Consider the following 20,770-nt stretch of genomic DNA (forward strand, 5'->3'; position numbering starts at 1 on the left):
GCGGAAGTTCTCCCGAAATGTGTTTGTCATTCTTGTTTGGTGTGGGTTCACAGTGTGGCGCATATTTGTAACAGTGTTAAAGTTGTTTATACGGCCACCCTCAGTGTGACCTGTATGGCTGTTGACCAAGTATGCGTGGCATTCACTTGTGTGTATGTGTGAAAAGCCGTAGATATTATGTGATTGGGCCGGCACGCAAATGCAGTGCCTTTAAGGCACGCCCCCAATATTGTTGTCTGTGTGGAAATCGGGAGAAATTCGGGAGAATGGTTACCCCGGAAGATTTTCGGGAGGGGTACTGAAATTCGGGAGTCTCCCGGGAAAATTGGGAGGGTTGGCAAGGCTGGGAGACGCAACTGCTCTTTACTTCTCCCTACGTCCGTGTACCACTCTGTACCATGATGATTAACTTGTGTGATGACTGTATTATACTGATTGTATATATCTGTACCATGAATTGATTAACGTGGACCCCGACTTAAAGAAGTTGAAAAACTAATTCAGGTGTTACCATTTAGTGGTCAATTGTACGGAATATGTACTGTACTGTGTAATCTACTAATACAAGTTTTAATCAATCAATCAATCATCCACATGTGACAATAACATCTACGGCAGGGGTAGGGAACCTATGGCTCTAGAGCCAGATCTGGCTCTTTTGATGACTGCATCTGGCTCTCTGATAAATCTGAGCTGACGTTGATTAACACAATAAATAATGAATAATTCCACTTGTAATCACAGTGTTAAAAATAATGTTCAAAATATAAAACATTCTCATGCATTTTTAATACATCCATCCGTTTCCTACCGCACCTGTTCAAGAAGTTGCGTTAATGGTAAGAAGTTATTTATTTATTATTGGTTAGTGTGGGGCTTGCACTCCTGGGGGTTCTTCAGACCCCCAAGCACCGACATGAGAGCCTGTTTCAGGGTTACAATATTGTTTTATTTTTCAATACGTTTCCAGCAATAGTATTTCCAGCCCCGACCCAGTCTCTCCTCCTGGCTGCTGCTTATAACAGAGAGACAGGTGATTAGATAACAAGGCCCAGATGGGCCATCTACGCACCTGTCGCTGCAGGCCCGCAGGCCACGCCCCCTCCACAGTTAGCTTCAGAATAAAAATGTTATTACAAAGAATAAGAGACCTGTTATACTCTAGAAATGTTGGTCTTACTTAAAAATGCACGCGTTTAGTTGTGTTCAGTGTTAAAAAAAATATTACATGGCTCTTACGGAAATATATTTTAAAATATTTGGCTTTTTGGCTCTCTCAGCCAAAAAGGTTCCCGACCCCTGATCTACGGCTTTTAGAGAGTGCAGTGCCCAACTGCGCACACAACAGCCGTAAATATACTCCTCCCCCCCTAACCACGCCCCCAACCACGCCCCGCCCCAAACCACATCTGCATCTGGCTCTCAGATAAATCTTAGCTTCATTGCTTAAAATGATAAGTAATGAATAATCCCGCCGGTAAACACAGTGTCAAAATATAATTCTTGTCAGGACTTGGACTATGGTGTGGTTTGTTTTCCCGAGGTGCAAAGCGACTGGATGGGACACGATGTAAAGGTAACGACATATTTAAATCTTAACTCAAAAAAGGAACAAATGAAAAACGCTCACAGATGAGTTACAAAAACTTGGCTATGAAACAAAACTATCCGCTTTGGACTGGACTCTCGCGACTGTGTTGGATCCATTATGGATTGAACTTTCACAGTATCATGTTAGACCCGCTCGACATCCATTGCTTTCCTCCTCTCCAAGGTTCTCATAGTCATCATTGTCACCGACGTCCCACTGGGTGTGAGTTTTCCTTGCCCTTATGTGGGCCTACCGAGGGTGTCGTAGTGGTTTGTGCAGCCCTTTGAGACACTAGTGATTTAGGGCTATATAAGTAAACATTGATTGATTGATTGACTACTACAACATAAACTATGGACATAAAACAAAACTTGCAAACTACGGCATGAATAACAAAACTTACGGGGAACGAGAAAAGAGAATGGATCATCAGCATGGAGCAAGGGTGTGTAGAGGATGATGTCGCCAGGCTGACTGCCTGGCAACTATAGGCTTAAATAGTGCTGTGGTGCTTTAAAACAGGTGCGTGAGTTCAAATGAAAAAGGTGCGTGAGTCGTGAGGACAGGTGAACTGATTGGTAGGCATGGAAACAAAACAAAGGAGTGAAAAAAAGGAACTAATGGAGTCTTGAAGTAATCTACCAAAACTAAACAAAACATGATCACAAGGACATGACAATTCTCATGCATTTTAATCCCTCCATCTGTTTTTCCACCCAACCTGTTCAAGAAGTCGCATTAATGGTAAGACCAGAATAACAATGTTATTAAAAAGAATAAGATACTTAATATACTCTAAAAATGTTGGTCTTACTTAAAAATGAACACATTTAGTTGTATTCAGTGTTTTAAAAAATATTATATGGCTCTTAAGGAAATACATTTCAAAATTTTTGTCTCTCATGGCTCTCTCAGCCGAAAAGGTTCCCGACCCCTACCATAATGGAATGGAACGACCTCACAACAAACTTGAAAAGTCTCACAGATTACTCTTCATGCACAATTGAAGTTTAAAAGTGGCTTTGGAGCAATTAAAGATGCTCACACGGTCAATAAGGTGGACACTATGTTTGACAGATCCAATTAACGTGTATTATATAATCCATTATAGCATTTTTGTTGTGAATTGTGAAGTGTGTCTGTTAAACTCATGGTTGTTTTTACAAATGATGACAGATGTGAACAAGAGCATGTATTGTCTCTGTGTGATGATGTAAATGAGGTGTGGAGGATTGTATATTAAATATGTGTCCATGAAAGGGCATTTCATGACTTTTCTTAATTTGATGACATGCTATGGTATGATTTTATCGTCATAATTTTATTGCATGATTTTTGTATCCCTTTAATTTAGGTAACCAGGGACTGTAGAAGGAAATGAGCTATTTAGCTATAATCTGGTACAGGACATATCTGTCTTTGAGCTTAAATGCCTACTGAAACCCACTACTACCGACCACGCAGTCTGATAGTTTATATATCAATGATGAAATATTAACATTGCAACACATGCCAATACGGCCTTTTTAGTTTACTAAATTGCAATTTTAAATTTCCCGCGGAGTTTCCTGTTGAAAACGTCGCGGAATGATGACGCGTGTTTGTGATGTTATTGGTTGGAGGGGACATATTAGCCCAGCACTACTTAACGTTTAAAAGTCGTCTCTTTTCATCGCGCAATTACACAGTATTTTGGACATCTGTGTTGCTGAATCTTTTGCAATTTGTTCAATTAATAATGGAGACTATAAAGAAGAATGCTGTTGGTGGAAAGCGGTGGATTGCAGCTGCCTTTAGCACCGAAACACAGCCGGTGTTTCTTTGTTTGTTGTGAAGCTTTAACACAGAGCGGTCAAGCGAACATGTTTCTCTACGTCAACCAGCAAGTTTTTGGATGGGAAACTTGTGATATTAAGTCGGCTCTTACCGGAGACTTGAGTGGATTATGCGACATCATCTTGCAGCTCAAAAAGGTAACTGTGATCTTGGTTCCTCGGCTTCTCTCAGAGACCCTGGCGTTCACCGCAGCCATCCGACTTTCAGTCATGACTTTATAATCTCACTAAAATACTATTAAAACAATAAGCAGATAAGGGATTTTCCAGAATTATCCTAGTAAATGTGTCTAATTACTTCTGAAACGCTCCCACTGCCGCCGCCAGGAGCCATCGCCTTTTCTTTTTATTTTTTTTAATTTTTTTTTGTGCTTCACTCTAACTTTCCTCATCCACAAATCTTTCATCCTTGCTCACGTTATAAACAATGTGAGGATGTGAGGAGCCCTCACACCGGTGATGTCACGCGCACATCGTCTGCTACTTCCGGTAAAGGCAAGGCTTTTTTATTACCGAACAAAAGTTGCGAACTTTATGGTCGATGTTCTCTACTAAATCCTTTCAGCAAAAATATGGCAATATCGCGAAATGATCAAGTATGACACATAGAATGGACCTGCTATCCACGTTTAAACAAGAAAATCTCATTTCAGTAGACCTTTAATGTTTCTGTGCATTGTCCCTTCAAATAAATACTAAACTAAATTAACCCAAAAATACCTTAAAATAAGTAGATTCCCACTAATAACAACTGTACCACTATATGAGTGCGTACGACCAAAATGTTTCTTTACTGTAATTTTGAGGAATTTACCTGAATGAGCATGAACTATTTCTGTTAAAAATTTTTTTTAAATGTCAAATGTTAAATGTTTAAATATTAAGTTTACTGTACTGTGCCTACTGTACTATTATATAAGTACGTATTTTCTATTGTGTCATTGAAAATAAAATAGCAAAGTCCATTTGGCTGTCATCTGTTTTAATTATGAGACAAAATTGTGTCAAAGTCGTGATTTTTTTTTTTTTTTTACATACTCGAAATAAGAAATTATTACTTTAAAAAAATGTGTTTTATACTTGTGAGTGTGGATGACACAGCTTTTGCAACAGTTGATATTCTAGTTTCAAGCATATTTTACTCAATATAGGTCATCAAATCTCAGCAACAAGCTATAATATCTTACTGAGATCATTTAGGACCAAAACCCTCAAAACAAGTAAAACACTCTAACATAAAAATCTGCGTAGTGAGCAGAATGATCTTATCAGACAGAAAATAAGCAAATATCACCCTTATTTGAGGTATTTAATCTTGCTTAGATTTCAGTTTTTGCAGTGAGAGCGCAGTTTGACAGCAACATTTTGATCTGGAAGGCGTGCAGGAAAAGTGGCCTCTTGTCATGGAAAGCGGGGTGAAGAGATGTGATCTGCAGATAGCGCCACGGTGCAAGGCAATATGTTATCACGCGTCATCATGCAAATGAGCGCAGACCTCCTCGGGAATAACGAGATGAAACGGCCTAGTTTAAAGCGTGAAAGATTTGTATCCCGAAATTACACCGCGCTCTTGTTTTCTGAGCTCCTCATGCCGGTGACCTACTAGAGCAGTGTCTTTCAACCACTGTGCCGCAGCACACTACGATACAGTCTGGTGTGCCGTGGGAGATTATCGAATTTCACCTATTTGGGTTGAAAATATATTTTTTGCAAACCAGTAATTATAGTTTGCAAATGATGTGTTGTTGTTGAGTGTCGGTGCTGTCTAGAGCTCGGCAGAGTAACCGTGTAATACTCTTCCATATCAGCAGGTAGCTAATTGCTTTGTAGATTTCGGAAACAGCGGGAGGCAGTGTGCAGGTAAAAAGGTATTTAATGCTTAAGCCAAAAATAAACAAAAGGTGTGTGCCCCTAAGAAAAGGTAGTGAAACTTAAGGAGAACAAAACTGGCTACAAAGTAAACAATAACAGAACGCTGGACAACAGCAAAGACTTACTGTGGAGCAAAGACGGCATCCGAATGTACATCCGAACATGACATGACAATCAATAATGACCCCACAAAGAAGGATAAAAACAACTGAAATATTCTTGATTGCTAAAATAAAGTAGATGTGGGAAATATCGCTCAAAGGAAGACATGAAACTGCTGCAGGAAAATACTAAAAAAAGAGAAAAAAGACACCAAAAGAGGAGTACAAGACAAGAACTAAAAGACTACACACAGGAATACAGCAAAAAACTCCAAATAAGTCACAGCGTGATGTGACAGGCGGTGACGGTACACCTACTTTGAGACAAGAGCTATAGTCATGCATGCTTGGTTATGGTTTAAAGCAGGGGTCACCAACCTTTTTGAAACCAAGGGCTACTTCTTGGGTTCTGATTAATGCAAAGGGCTACCAGTTTGATACACACTTAAATAAATTGCCAGAAATAGCCAATTTGCTCAATTTACCTTTAATTAATACATCTATTTATATATATAGATATGAAAAATGGGTATTTTGTCTGTCATTCCGTCGTACATTTTTTTTCCTTTTACGGAAGGTTTTTTGTAGAGAATATATGATGAAAAAAACACTTAATTGAACGGTTTAAAAGTGGAGAAAACACGAAAAAAATGAAAACAAAATTGTGAAACATAGTTTATCTTCAATTTCGACTCATTAAAATTCAAAATTCAACTGAAAAAAAAAAGAAGAGAAAATCTAGCTAATTCAAATTTTTTGAAAAAAATTTAAAAATAATTTATGGAACATCATTAGTAATTTTTCCTGATTAAGATTAATTTTAGAATTTTGATGACATGTTTTAAATAGGTTAAAATCCAATCTGCACGTTGTTAGAATATATAACAAATCGGACCAAGCTATATTTCTAACAAAGACAAATCATTATTTCTTTTAGATTTTCCAGAACAAACATTCTTAAAGAAATTCAAAATACTTTGAAATAAGATTTAAATTTGATTTTAAGGATTTTCTAGATTTGCTAGAATAATATTTTAGAATTTTAATCATAATAAGTTTGAAAAAATATTCTTCAAATATTCTCCTCCTGCTCCCGGCCGCTCTCTGTTAAAGACAACAGATGATTAGATTACCACGTTCCTCCTGTGAAATCTAATCACCTGCCAGCTCTGTCCCGCCATCAGCACTGCCACGCCCCCGTCTGATGGTGCTATGTCCTTAGCACAATGGACAGAGGCGGTGACCTTTGCTCCTGCAGGCAGTGCTGGCAACATCTCCCTCCACACATTGTTTTTTTTAGTCTGTAACAGAAAGGATTTAAAGTTCATCAATATGCCTGAAACAAAAACTAAATTAAATCTATGACAAAGTTTCGACCGAATTAAACCATTTGATACTGAAAAATACAATCAAATGAACTCAATAAATAGTAATAGATTTTGATTAACCAGCAATTTATAAAACATGGACAAAATTGGAAAAAAACATTATTTTTAATCATAATGAATCAGGATTATTGGCTACAAAGAACATGTTTTGTATTGCACAACTTTTTGAAGCGGGGTTTGAAGCATACTGATAAAGCATGTTCCCCTGGGTCACACGCCCCACTTTTTAAGAAAATCCGGCATAAAGCATCACATAGCTATGCTAGTGTTGCTAACGTTTGTGTCCTCCTGTCCTTAATGTTACATTGTTGTATGTGATATATGGCATCTAATAAGGACAGAAATGCAGTGCATATGTATAAAGTACACAACATGTTACCATGAATTGATTAACCTGGACCCTGACTTAAACAAGTTGAAAAACGTATTCGGGTGCCGAAGGCTATGTCAGGTTTAAACACTGATGACATCTACTAAACAGGACAAGAAGCAAAGAATCAAACAGAGACAGAATTAAATTTGGCTCAATTTAAGGAGAAACGTCTGGTTTGTACTCTTGTACAGTCTCCAGCACGTCTCCACCTCTTTTTATTTGGACTTTCTCTGTTTACACAACGACAGCTGTTTCCAAATGAATGGGGGGTATGTAAACAGCCATTGTTTTCGGTCACATTAACACAAAATACACATATGCTACGGGCTTGGACTGGTCCTGGATCGAGCTTGGGCAGGTCTTGGATCAAAATAGATAACCCTTCTCATCTTCTCCCATCGTACACAATGGAATTTTATAATTGTTACAACCAAGACAGCCTCTTGTCTGTTTACTGCGAACTCAGAGAACGGAAAGTTTTTTGATAATTTACATACAATTTTTCTGACAGCCTTTCTCAGCTGCATTCGGGCGGAAGGCGGGTTACAACCTCTACAAGTCGCCACCTCATCGCTGGGCCAACACAGATAGACAACATTCACACTCACATTCACACACTAGGGCCAATTTAGTGTTGCCAATCAACTTATCCCCAGGTGCATGTCTTTGTCATGTGTGTTTACTTGTGGGCTGGACTAGCAGTAATATTCAGACCTAATGAGCCAAATTAAGGAAGGTAAAGAGAAAGAGTTTGCGGTCCTTCAATTAGAACAAATGACAGAAGCTGAGGCCTCACATCTCAATTACAGCTGATCTAATGATCGGCCCTAAAAAGCCTTCCTTTCATCTTCTGTTTCATCATTAGCGCCATCAGTCCAGGTCGCGAGTGTCATCTCAAATGATTGTTGCATGAGACGAGTGCACGAGCAGCACATCTATAATGCCATTAAAGTGACGTAGAAGACGTGTGACTGTGTGAAAAATGCCCATTGCTGTCTCTTAGTGCAGCGTATAAACTGTACTCTCCTGCATGTACACCAGTCTCATGACAAGCTGTCTCGGCAAAAAGCCTATAATAATAAAGCACACACACACACAACACACAAACATATCCACACACACACACACACACACAAACAAAAAAAACCAGTTGTGTATTGCTGGTCTTGTCATCCGCGTCCCAACCTGAGGACGACTTGGAAGTGTGAATGTACCAAATATGACGCCAACGAGGAATCGTTGAACAAAAAGCTTTGTTTGATTCAGCGAGCCTCAGAGCGGAACTGCAGCTTCCAGGAGAAGAGTATGGGCCTGATTACTCTCCTTATGTCTTCTCGGACTACTGTCCTTAAAGGGGAACATGATCACAATTTCAAAAGGGTTAAAAACAATAATAATCAGTTCCCAGTGGCTTGTTGTATTTTTTGAATTTTTTTTCAAAATTTTACCGGTCCCAGAATATCCCTAAATAAAGCTTTAAAGTGCCTTATTTTCGCTATCTTCGAAACCACTATCCATTTCCCTGTGACGTCATACAGGGCTGCCAATACAAACAACATGGCGGTTACCACAGCAAGATATAGCGACATTAGCTGGGATTCAGACTCGGATTTCAGCGGTTTAAGCGATTCAACAGATTACGTATGTATTGAAACAGATGGTCGGAGTATGGAGGCAGATAGCGAAAACGAAATTGAAGAAGAAATTGAAGCTATTGAGCGAATAGCTATTGACGCTATTCGGCCATAGCGTGGGTGTACCTAATGAAGTGGCCCATAGCATGGCTGCCTTATTAGCATCGCCGGTAAAATGTGCGGACCAAACGATCAGGACTTTCGCATCTTGTGACACTGGAGCAACCTAAATCCGTTGATTGGTAAGTGTTTGTTTCGCATTAAATGTGAGTATCTAGTTTCAAATGTACATACAGCTAGCGCAAATAGCATCTTAGCATCGATTAGCGTTGCATGTTAGCATCGATTAGCTGGCAGTCATGCCGTGACCAAATATGTCTGATTAGCACATAAGTCAACAACATCAACAAAACTCACCTTTGTGATTTCGTTGACTTAATCATTGCAAATGCATCTGCAGGTTATCCATACATCTCTGTGCCATGTCTGTCTTAGCATCGCCGGTAAAATGTGCAGACACTCTGGCAAATTCAATGGGGGTCTGGCGGCAGATTTCTTGCCAGTGGTGCAACTTGAATCAATCCCTGTTAGTGTTGTTACACCCTCCGACAACACACCGACGAGGCATGATGTCTCCAAGGTTCCAAAAAATAGTCGAAAAAACGGAAAATAACAGAGCTGAGACCCGGTGTTTGTAATGTGAAAATGAAAATGACGGGTGTATTACCTCGGTGACGTCACGTTCTGACATCATCGCCACAGAGCGATAAACAGAAAGGCGTTTAATTTGCCAAAATTCACCCATTTAGAGTTCGGAAATCGGTTAAAAAAATACATGGTCTTTTTTCTGCAACATCAAGGTATATATTGACGCTTGCAAGGGTTTGGTGATAATGTTCCCCTTTTAATACCTTTTACAAAAAGACAGTTACTCTTTGATGTTTCTCGAGTTTTCCCTGTTTGTTTGCACAAGTGCAGACAACACCCGTGCGTTGTCACTTTGCTTAATAGAGTCGGGTGACATCCAACCCCTGATCGCTACTCCTACCGGTGGGGGCTCTTACCAGATGTCGTTAATGTGTTAACACTTCCTCCTAAAATCCAACCGCTGCTATCGTTTAAGTTCCCCATTGTCCTGGGGGCAATAACAAGCACTCCTCGTCCCGATCTAAGGACGACTTGGCGGTGTGAATGGACCATATATGACGCCAACGAGGTATTGTCGAAAGAAAAGCTTTATTTGATTCAGCGAGCCTCAGACTGGAACTGCAGCTTGTAGGATAAGTCTTCCAGGACTACTGTCCTTAAATACCTTTTACACAAAGACAGTTACTCTTTGTTGTTCTCGCCTTGGCGCCGGCCAGTCTCGACTAGTGTTGTCCGCATACCAATATTTTAGTACCGGTTCCAAAATTATTTTTATACTTTTCTAAATATAGGGGACCACAAAAAATTGCATTATTGGCTTTATTTTAACAAAAAATCTTAGGGTACATTAAACATATGTTCCTTTTGCAAGTTTGTCTTTATATAAAATAGTGAACATACAAGACAACTGGTCTTTTATTAGTAGGTAAGCAAACAAAGGCTCCTAATTAGTCTGCTGACATATGCAGTAACATATTGTGTCATTTATTATTCTATTATTTTGTCAACATTATTAGGGACAAGTGGTACACAATGATTTATTAATCTACTTGTGTAACGGCTACGGGGCATCGTGATGCGTTTTTTTTTGTGTGCAAATAATCATTAACTTTAGAATTTGATGCCAGCAACACGTGACAATGGAGTTGGCAAAGGTGGCAATAAATACTGATAAAGTTGAGGAACAGGTGTGCAGGCTAATTGGGAACAGGTGGGTGCCATGATTGGGTATAAAAACAGGTTCCCAAGAAATGCTCAGTCTTTCACGAGAAAGGATGGGGCGAGGTACACCCCTTTGTCCACAACTGCGTGAGCAAATAGTCAAACAGTTTAAGAACAACGTTTCTCTAAGTGCAATTGCAAGAAATTTAGGGACTTCAACATCTACGGTCCATAATATCATCAAAAGGTTCAGAGAATCTGGAGAAATTACTCCACGTAAGCGGCATGGCCGGAAACCAACATTGAATGACTGTGACCTTTGATCCCTCAGACGGCACTGTATTAATTCTCAAACGTTTATTGAGTGTTGTTAAAAGAAAATGTGATGTAACACAGTGGTGAACATGCCCTTTCCCAACTACTTTGGCAACTGTTGCAGCTATAAAATTCTAAGTGAATTATTATTTGCAAAAAAAAAAAAAAGTTTATGAGTTTGAACACCAAGTATCTTGTCTTTGTAGTGCATTCAACTGAATATGGGTTGAAAGGGATTTGTAAATCATTGTATTCCGTTTATATTTACATCTAACACAATTTCCCAACTCATATGGAAACAGGGTTTGTATATTCATAAATTGAAAATGTTGCAGACCGAAAGGGTTTAGGCTGAAGTTGAACACTTATTGCACCCAACCTTATAAACAATGTCAAAATACAAGATGAGTTTCCACAAATATAACATTTCCTTTGCACAACATATTATAAATACACCTTGTACACAACATAAACACTGTTCAACTGTATACTGTCACAATTTGAACAGGACTCTGGACACAGATGCAGGAGTTTGAAAACAAAGATTTTTTTCAAACAAGGGAAAGGGTCCAAAAGGGGAGAAACTAAACAGGCTATCAATAGCCGAGCTTACCTAACCTCTAAACCAGGGGTGTCAAACTCAAACACAGAGTGGGCCAAAATTTTAAACGGAACAAAGCCGCGGGCCAAGGTTGAACAAATTAACCTTTTAATAGGGACTCAAACAAGTTTTGCATTAAATATTGAACAAGCAAGGCTTATATAACTTTAGTGACATGCAAAATCCAGTTTCAAATAATAATAATAATAATAATAATAAAAAATATATCAATGGCATATCAAATAAAATTTCAATGAAAATGTTATGCCTCTTTTCTTACGCAATCTTCTGAAGTAAATATTTTTTTTGCACAGGCTAATAATAAATTTGAAAATAAAATAACAATAATGAATGAACCAAACATTCAAGCCTTGAAGTAGCAAGAGAAAACGCATGTATAAAAAGTTAATTATTGGTCAGTTTGCTGGAAGTTTCCCGAAGAGTTAGTGCTGCAAGGGGTTTGGGGTATTTATTCTGTTGTGTTACGGTGCGGATGTTCACCCGAAATGTGTTTGTCATTCTTGTTTGGTGTGGGTCCACAGTGTGGCGCATATTTGTAACAGTGCTAAAGTTGTTTATATGGCCACCCTCAGTGTGACCTGTATGGCTGTTGACCAAGTATGCCTTGCATTCACTTGTGCGTGTGTGTTTGTGTGTGTAAAAGCCACAAATATTATGTGACACGCTGTTAGTATGGAGGAAAAGCGGACGTGACGACAGGTTGTAGAGAACGCTAAAGGCAGTGCCTTAAATGCACGCCCCCAATATAGTTGTCCAGGTGGAAATCGGTAGAAATTCGGGAGAATGGTTGCCCCGGGAGATTTTCGGGAGGGGCACTGAACTTCGGGAGTCTACCGGGAAAAAAATTAGGAGGGTTGGCAAGTATGAGTATTAGCGGTGAATGCGGTGTTACAGCGGCACCGACGCTGTATAACACCGGCGGGCCAGCTCTAATGCTAAATTGATATTGCCTCAAGAGCCAAATTAAATTACACGGCGGGCCAGATTTGGCCCGCGGGCCAGAGTTTGACACCCATGCTCTAAACTAACAAAATCTCAATGAACTCAAAACGCTCCAGCTGCGGAGGGAAAAAAGAGTGCAAAGAGAACAATATGCAAAATATAACAAAAGGCGCTGCAAGGGAGTCAATGCTAAACAACTAATCTTACCTGACAAAAGGGGTACAAAAAACTTGGCAATGGCTGTGGACATGGATCGCTGGAGGTTTGCACAATACGTACGAAAACACTCTGGCACAGGACAGAAGGAGGACGAGACATTTGTACACATGAGGGTGGGTGACACAGGTGGACACAATCAGGAAAGACGTCAGACCAGTGAAACAGGAGGAAGGGCAAGTGATCTGAAACGAGAGGGAGAGACAGCATTTCAAAATAAAACAGGAAATGACAAAACATGAAAGCAGACAAAACCCAGACCAGACTTCACCCAGGTGTGACATATACACAGTAAAGACATGTGAAATATCCTTGTACACGTGTTAGTTAAGCCTTTGTACTAGGGCTGGGCGATATATCGATTTATACCATGTATCGCGGGTTTGTCTCTGTGTGATATAGAAAATGCGTAATATTCGAGTATACGTTCTCACGCAGTTCCTTTTAGCTGCGGGCATTCAGCCTTTTCTCACTCTTTCCTGTTTCTCCTCACAGACAAGCAGGCGCACATTCTTACACACGTCACATACGTGTCCGATGGGCTACGTTAGCTGCTAACATAGCCGTACGAGAGAAAGAAAGTGCGGATCTGGTAACAAATGAAGGAAGACTTAATTCCCAAGAAAAACAGCAGGCTTTCCATCGTCTGGCGGTGGTTCGGCTTCAAGTGGGAATATGTCGGACAGACAACCATAATTTGTCAAGTGTGGTGGGGGAAAGCGTTGCTATAAAGAGTAGCATTACTGTTAATATGTAGCATCATTTGTAAAGTCACTCGCTAGAGCATGAAGAGATTTTCATAACCGTAGTAACTTACTACATAGTGAAGGACAAATACTATTTGATTTCCTATCATGCAGCTCATTTTTATTTGACACTTAAAATGTCTCTGACAGTCTTGCACTTTATGTTTTGGAAATGACTTGAATGTTTGTGCCATTGCTTAATAACTTTAATAAATACAGTTTTGGTCAATTGACTTAGTTGTGGGACTTCACGGTGGCAGAGGGGTTAATGCGTCTGCCTCACAATACGAAGGTCCTGCAGTCCTGGGTTCAAATCCAGGCTCGGGATCTTTCTGTGTGGAGTTTGCATGTTCTCCCCGTGAATGCGTGGGTTCCCTCCGGGTACTCCGGCTTCCTCCCACCTCCAAAGACATGCACCTGGGGATAGGTTGATTGGCAACACTAAATTGGCCCTAGTGTGTGAATGTGAGTGTGAATGTTGTCTGTCTATCTGTGTTGGCCCCGCGATGAGGTGGCGACTTGTCCAGGGTGTACCCTGCCTTCCGCCCGATTGTAGCTGAGATAGGCCCAGCGCCCCCCGCGACCCCGAAAGGGAATAAGCGGTAGAAAATGGATGGATGGATGGACTTAGTTGTGATTTCCCTCTCTGCATGAAAGGTTAAAAGTAGCATATATTAATGCAGTATGGAGAAGAATGTTTTAATGTAGACACATAGAATCATCAAACCGCTGTGATTATATGCATCAAGTGTTCATTCAAGGCCAAGGCAAAATATCGTAATATATATCGTATATCGCGATATGGCCTAAAAATATCGCGATATTGAAAAAAGGCCATATCGCCCAGCCCTAGTTTGTACCTTTGTAATTCAACCCAATAGTTCGGTGGGGAATAACCCGACATTAAAGTTATCACAACTCAACTTTTTGGTTAAATAATTCAACGCAAAATTTGGGTTGAAAAAAATTCACCCAAAATGTTGAGTTAAAATAACTCAAATAAGGGGTTTGTCCTTTTCTGAACCAGCAGTTGGGTTAAAATTAGGTTATTGGGTTATTTTTTTAACCCAACATTTTTTAGTGTGCACCCTCCATAGTTTATGTTAGCATTCCTGGGTAAAGGGAATGTCTGCAGACCCCCCTCCCCCCCACCCCCCCCCCCCCCCCCCCCATACACACACACACACACACACACACACACCCCAAACTAATTTTACACACACTTATTACATATGTTGGCCAAAGGGGGTGCATTTCAATTTCTTACACACACTTGTTATTTCATATGTTGACCAAAGGGGGAGCAGTTTTAAAACCGACACACAGTCAATTTGAAAAATCCCTCCACCAGGGGTGCAAATGAGACATTCTCCATTAGATGCAATGTTTTTTTTTCCATATTAGGACCATGATTTATGTCCTAACTTGTTCACCGGTCCTCATATGGACGGTACTTTTCCTTTGCTGGTGTCTCAGGAAGGGTAGAAATTCAACAACACACACACACACACACACACACCCCAAACTAATTTTACACACACTTATTTCATATGTTGGCCAAAGTGGGCGCGTTTCAATTTCTTACACACACTTGTTATTTCATATGTTGACCAGAGGGGGAGCACTTTTAAAACCGACACACAGTCAATTTGAAAAATCCCACCACCAGGGGTGCAAATGAGACATTCTCTATCAGATGCAATGATTTTTTTTCCCATATTAAGACCATGATTTATGTCCTAACTTGTTCACCGGTCCTCATATGGACGGTACTTTTCCTTGTTGGTGTCTCAGGAAGGGTAAAAATTCAAAAACACACACACATACCCCAAACTAATTTTACACACACTTATTACATATGTTGGCCAAAGGGGGTGCGTTTAAATTTCTTACACAAACTTGTTATTTCATATGGTGACCAGAGGGAGAGCACTTTTAAAACCGACACACAGTCAATTTGAAAAATCCCTCCACCAGGGGTGCTAATGAGACATTCTCCATTAGATGCAATGCTTTTTTTTTCATATTAGGACCATGATTTATGTCCCAACTTGTTCACAAGTCCTCATATGGACGGTACTTTTCCTTGTTAGTGTCTTAGGAAGGATAAAAATTTAAGAATACACACCAAACTAATTTTACACACACTTATTACTTATGTTGGCCAAAGAGGGCGTGTTTAAATTTCTTACACACACTTGTTATTTCATATGTTGACCAGAGGGGGAGCACTTTTAAAACCGACACACAGTCAATTTGAAAAATCCCTCCTCCAGGGGTGCAAATGAGATATTCTCTATTAGATGCGATGTTTTTTTTTCCGTATTAGGACCATGATTTATGTCCTAACTTGTTCACCGGTCCTCATATGGACGGTACTTTTCCTTTGCTGGTGTCTCAGGAAGGGTAGAAATTCAAGAACACACACCCCAAACTAATTTTACACACACTTATTACATATGTTGGCCAAAGAGGTCGCGTTTAAATTTCTTACACCGACTTGTTATGTCATATGTTGACCAGAGGGGGAGCACTTTTAAAACCGACACTCAGTCAATTTGAAAATTTGCTCCACCAGGGGTGCAAATGAGACATTCTCTATTAGATGCAATGTTTTTTTTCCCGTATTAGGACCATGATTTATGTAACTAACTTGTTCACCGGTCCTCATATGATTGGTACTTTTCCTTGTTGGTGTCTCAGGAAGGGTAGAAATTCAAGAACACACACACACACACACACACACACACACACACACCAAACTAATTTTACACACACTTATTACATATGTTGGCCAAAGAGGTCGCATTTAAATTTATTACACTGACTTGTTATTTCATATGTTGACCAGAGGGGGAGTACTTTTAAAACCGACACACAGTCAATTTGAAAATTTGCTACACCAGGGGTGCAAATGAGACATTCTCTATTAGATGCAATGTTTTTTTTTCCGTATTAGGACCATGATTTATGTCCTAACTTGTTCACCAGTCCTCATATGGACGGTACTTTTCCTTTGCTGGTGTCACAGGAAGGGTAGAAATTCAAAAACACACTCACACACACACACACACACCCCAAACTAATTTTACACACACTTATTACATATGTTGGCCAAAGAGGTCGCGTTTAAATTTCTTACACAGACTTGTTATTTCATATGTTGACCAGAGGGGGAGCACTTTTAAAACCGACACACAGTCAATTTGAAAAAATGCTCCACCAGGGGTGCAAATGAGACATTCTCTATTAGATGCAATGTTTTTTTTTCCGTATTAGGACCATGATTTATGTCCTAACTTGTTCACCGGTCCTCATATGGACGGTACTTTTCCTTTGCTGGTGTCTCAGGAAGGGTAGAAATTCAAAAACACACACTCACACACCCCAAACTAATTTTACACACACTTATTACATATGTTGGCCAAAGGGGGCGTGTTTCAATTTCTTACACACACTTGTTATTTCATATGTTGACCAAAGGGGGAGCACTTTTAAAACCGACACACAGTCAATTTGAAAAATCCCTCCTCCAGGGGTGCAAATGAGACATTCTCTATTAGATGCAATGTTTTTTTTTCCGTATTAGGACCATGATTTATGTCCTAACTTGTTCACCGGTCCTCATATGGACGGTACTTTTCCTTTGCTGGTGTCTCAGGAAGGGTAGAAATTCAAGAACACACGCACACACACACACACACAGAGTGTTTTGCTCACAGAGCAGTAAACAGCATGTCCCGGTAAAGCGATTACGTTTGAGGTGTTTTTACACACAGTGTCAGCGCTCGACTGATGATGTCTGCTGGTGTGAAATCTTTAGAAGATGTCTCCTACAGCCGCGTGCAAGGCAGTATGTAAAAAATGTACACAAGGTGACAGGAAACGTGCGCTCATCCCAATGGAATCTTTTGAAGAATCCATCATTCCGAGACCTCCTGGAGGTGATCAAGCCGAGGTTTTGTCGCTATACGCTTGACGCGGGTCGCATTTTGATGGGCTTCAGGGTGTGGCGTGCAGGCTGCAGGCGCAATATCCACCGGATTAGTGGCCCGTAGGATCGGCTGCTGATGGACGATAAGGGCTGTTTGATCACAAAGGCCGCATAACACAACACCGCCGCCAAGAAGACATGATTTTCACCTGCATCTCCCGTGTGAGCCCTCGGATGCTCTCAAGGGGAACTGGCTTATCTCGTTTAGCAGTGACACGGGAACGCGCCATTATTCCGACGCGTCGCCATGACACCTTACATGAGGTGAAAATGGAACAAAATGCGGCATTCGTCTTTTATAACAGTTTGTCTTCTTCAGGCGCGCCTTTGTGTCCCAATACTTTTGTCCACATGGTGTAAATTTGTTCTGTGTGTTTACTTACTTTTAAATATGTCTTTTTTATTAGGCAAGGTTTTGAATTATTGCTCTAAAACTGTTGTCAAAGATTTTTTTTCACTACCGCAAAAAAATACCAGGCTCTCCAGGTACCACCTAAATTGCCAACATTAAAATGCAGTAGCGTAGTAGGCCTAAGTATTCATTATAATCCAAGACACAGGTTTTATTTAACAAGTATGTTTAATATTTTTGTCCACTGTAACAATACACAGAGTTTGAACAGTAACACTGCGTTCGAATATAGGAACATAAAACACTGTACTTTAATCAAGCGACTCTTTGGCGTACCACTACAGTTTGAGAATCACTACGCTAGATGACAGGAGAGTTATGTTTGTTTTATATTTTCACAATAAACTCACAAGTCAAAGATCATCTATATCAGTGGTTCTCTAACGTTTTTCACTACCTCAAAAAAAATACCTGGCTCTCCAGGTACTTCATAAATTGCCAACAATAAAATACAGTAGCGTAGAAGGCCTAAGTATTTATTAAAAACCAAGACAGGGGTTTTATTTAACAAGTATGTTTAATATTTTTTTCACTGTAACAATATACACAATTTGAACAGTAACACTGCATTCGAATACAAGAACATAAAACACTGTACTTTGGCGTACCACTAGTGGTACACGTACCACAGTTTGAGAATCACTGCTATATGACACGAGAGTTATGTTAGTTTTATATTTCCACAATAAACTCACAAGTCAAAGATCCTCTACATCTGTGGTTCTCTAACTTTTTTCACTACGACAAAAAAATACCTGGCTCTCCAGGTACCACCTAAATTGCCAACATTAAAATACAGTAGCGTAGTAGGCCTAAGTATTCATTAAAAACCGAGACAGAGGTTTTATTTAACAAGTATGTTTAATATTTTTGACCACTGTAACAATACACACAGTTTGAACAGTAACACTGTGTTTGAATATAGGAACATAAAACACTGTACTTTAATCAATTGACTCTTTGACGTACCACTACATGCAGCACGCGTACCACTAAAAAATCAAGACTGAGGTTTTATTTAAGAAGTATGTCTGATATTTTTGTCTACTGTAACAATACACACAGTTTGAACAGTAACACACACTGTGTTTGGAAGATAGGAACATAAAACACTGTACTTTAATCAAGTGATTCTTTGGCGTACCACTAGTGGTACACGTACCACAGTTTGAGAATCACTGCTATATGACAGGAAAGTTCTGTTTATTTTAGATTTCCAAAGTAAACTCACAAGTCAAAGATCATCTATCTCAGTGGTTCTGTAACATTTTTCACTACCTCAAAAAAATACCTGGCTTTTCAGGTACTACCTAAATTGCCAACATTAAATTACAGTAGCGTAGTAGGCCTAAGTATTCATTAAAAACCAAGACAGAGGTTTTATTTAACAAATATATTTAATATTTTTGTTCACTGTAACAATACACACATTTTAAACACTAGCACTGTGTTTGGAATATAGGGACATAAAACACTGTACTTTAATCAAGTGATTCTTTGGCGTACCACTATATGCAGCCCGCATACCAATAGTGGTACACGTACCACCGTTTTTCTCTATATGACACGAGAGTTATGTTTGTTTTACATTTCCACAATATACTCACAAGTCAAAGATCCTCTATATCAGTGGTTCTCTAATGTTCTTCACTACCTCAAAAAAAACAAAGCTAGTTCTCCAGGTACTACCTAAATTGCAAACATTAAAATACAGTAGCGTAGTAGGCCTAAGTATTCATTATAAACCAAGACAGAGGTTTTATTTAACAAGTATGTTTAATATTTTTGTCCACTGTAACACTACACAGAGTTTGAACAGTAACACTGCGTTCGAATATAGGAACATAAAACACTGTACTTTATTCATGTAACTCTTTGGCGTTGCACTACAGTTTGAGAATCACTGCTCTATATGACAGGAGAGTTATGTTTGTTTTGTATTTCCACAATAAACTCACAAGTCAAAGATCCTATATGTCAGTGGTTCTCTAACGTTTTTTACTACCGCAAAAAAATACCTGGCTCTCCAGGTACTACCTAAATTGCCAACATTAAAATACAGTAGCGTAGTAGGCCCAAGTATTAATTAAAAACCGAGATAGAGGTTTTATTTAACAAGTATGTTTAATATTTTTGTCCACTGTAACAATACACTCAGTTTGAACAGTAACACTGCGTTCGAATATAGGAACATAAAACACTGTACTTTAATCAAGTGACACTTTGGCGTACCACTACAGTTTGAGAATCACTGCGCTAGATGACAGGAGAGTTATGTTTGTTTTATATTTCAACAATAAACTCACAAGTCAAAGATCATCTATGTCAGTGGTTCTGTAACGTTTTTCACTACCTCAAAAAAATACCTGGCTCTCCAGGTGCTACCCAAATTGCCAACATTAAAATACAGTAGCGTAGTAGGCCTAAGTATTCATTAAAAACCGAGACAGAGGTTTTATTTAACAAGTATGTTTAATATTTTTGTCCACTGTAACAATACACCAAGTTTGAACAGTAACACTGTGTTCGAATATAGGAACATAAGACACTATACTTTAATCAAGTGACTCTTTGGCGTACCACTACATGCAGCCTTGTACCTATTGGTACACTTACAACAGTTTTTAAAGATCTACAACAAAGTCAATAGTCAAACATATTTGCTGTTTTTAGGCATCAAGTGCAAAAGCAGCCATTAAATGTTCTATATGTCAGGACCACTCTGCTGTTTTTTAGGACCTACAGCAAACAAGGAGTGCTTTATCATTTTTAAGAATCTAACTGCTGCTTTTAGGAATCCAAAACGGTATTCAAAGATCTTTTACGTGACAGGGGTGTTCTGCTGTTTTTAGGAATCTGCTGCCAAAACTGGTGTGATGTGTTGAGGTGTGATGACCCTGAAAGATTGTCGATGTTTTTG

General features: G+C 39.4%; 1 protein-coding gene across 3 annotated transcripts in view; it reads left to right on the forward strand.

Annotated features, from left to right (window-relative positions):
• Positions 1–20,770, forward strand: part of LOC133555650 (SH3 and cysteine-rich domain-containing protein 2-like) — a 90,779-nt gene that overhangs the window by 18,156 nt on the left and 51,853 nt on the right. The window lies entirely within an intron of this gene.

This window comes from Nerophis ophidion, linkage group LG07, assembly GCF_033978795.1.
Source record: "Nerophis ophidion isolate RoL-2023_Sa linkage group LG07, RoL_Noph_v1.0, whole genome shotgun sequence".
NCBI lineage: Eukaryota > Metazoa > Chordata > Actinopteri > Syngnathiformes > Syngnathidae > Nerophis > Nerophis ophidion.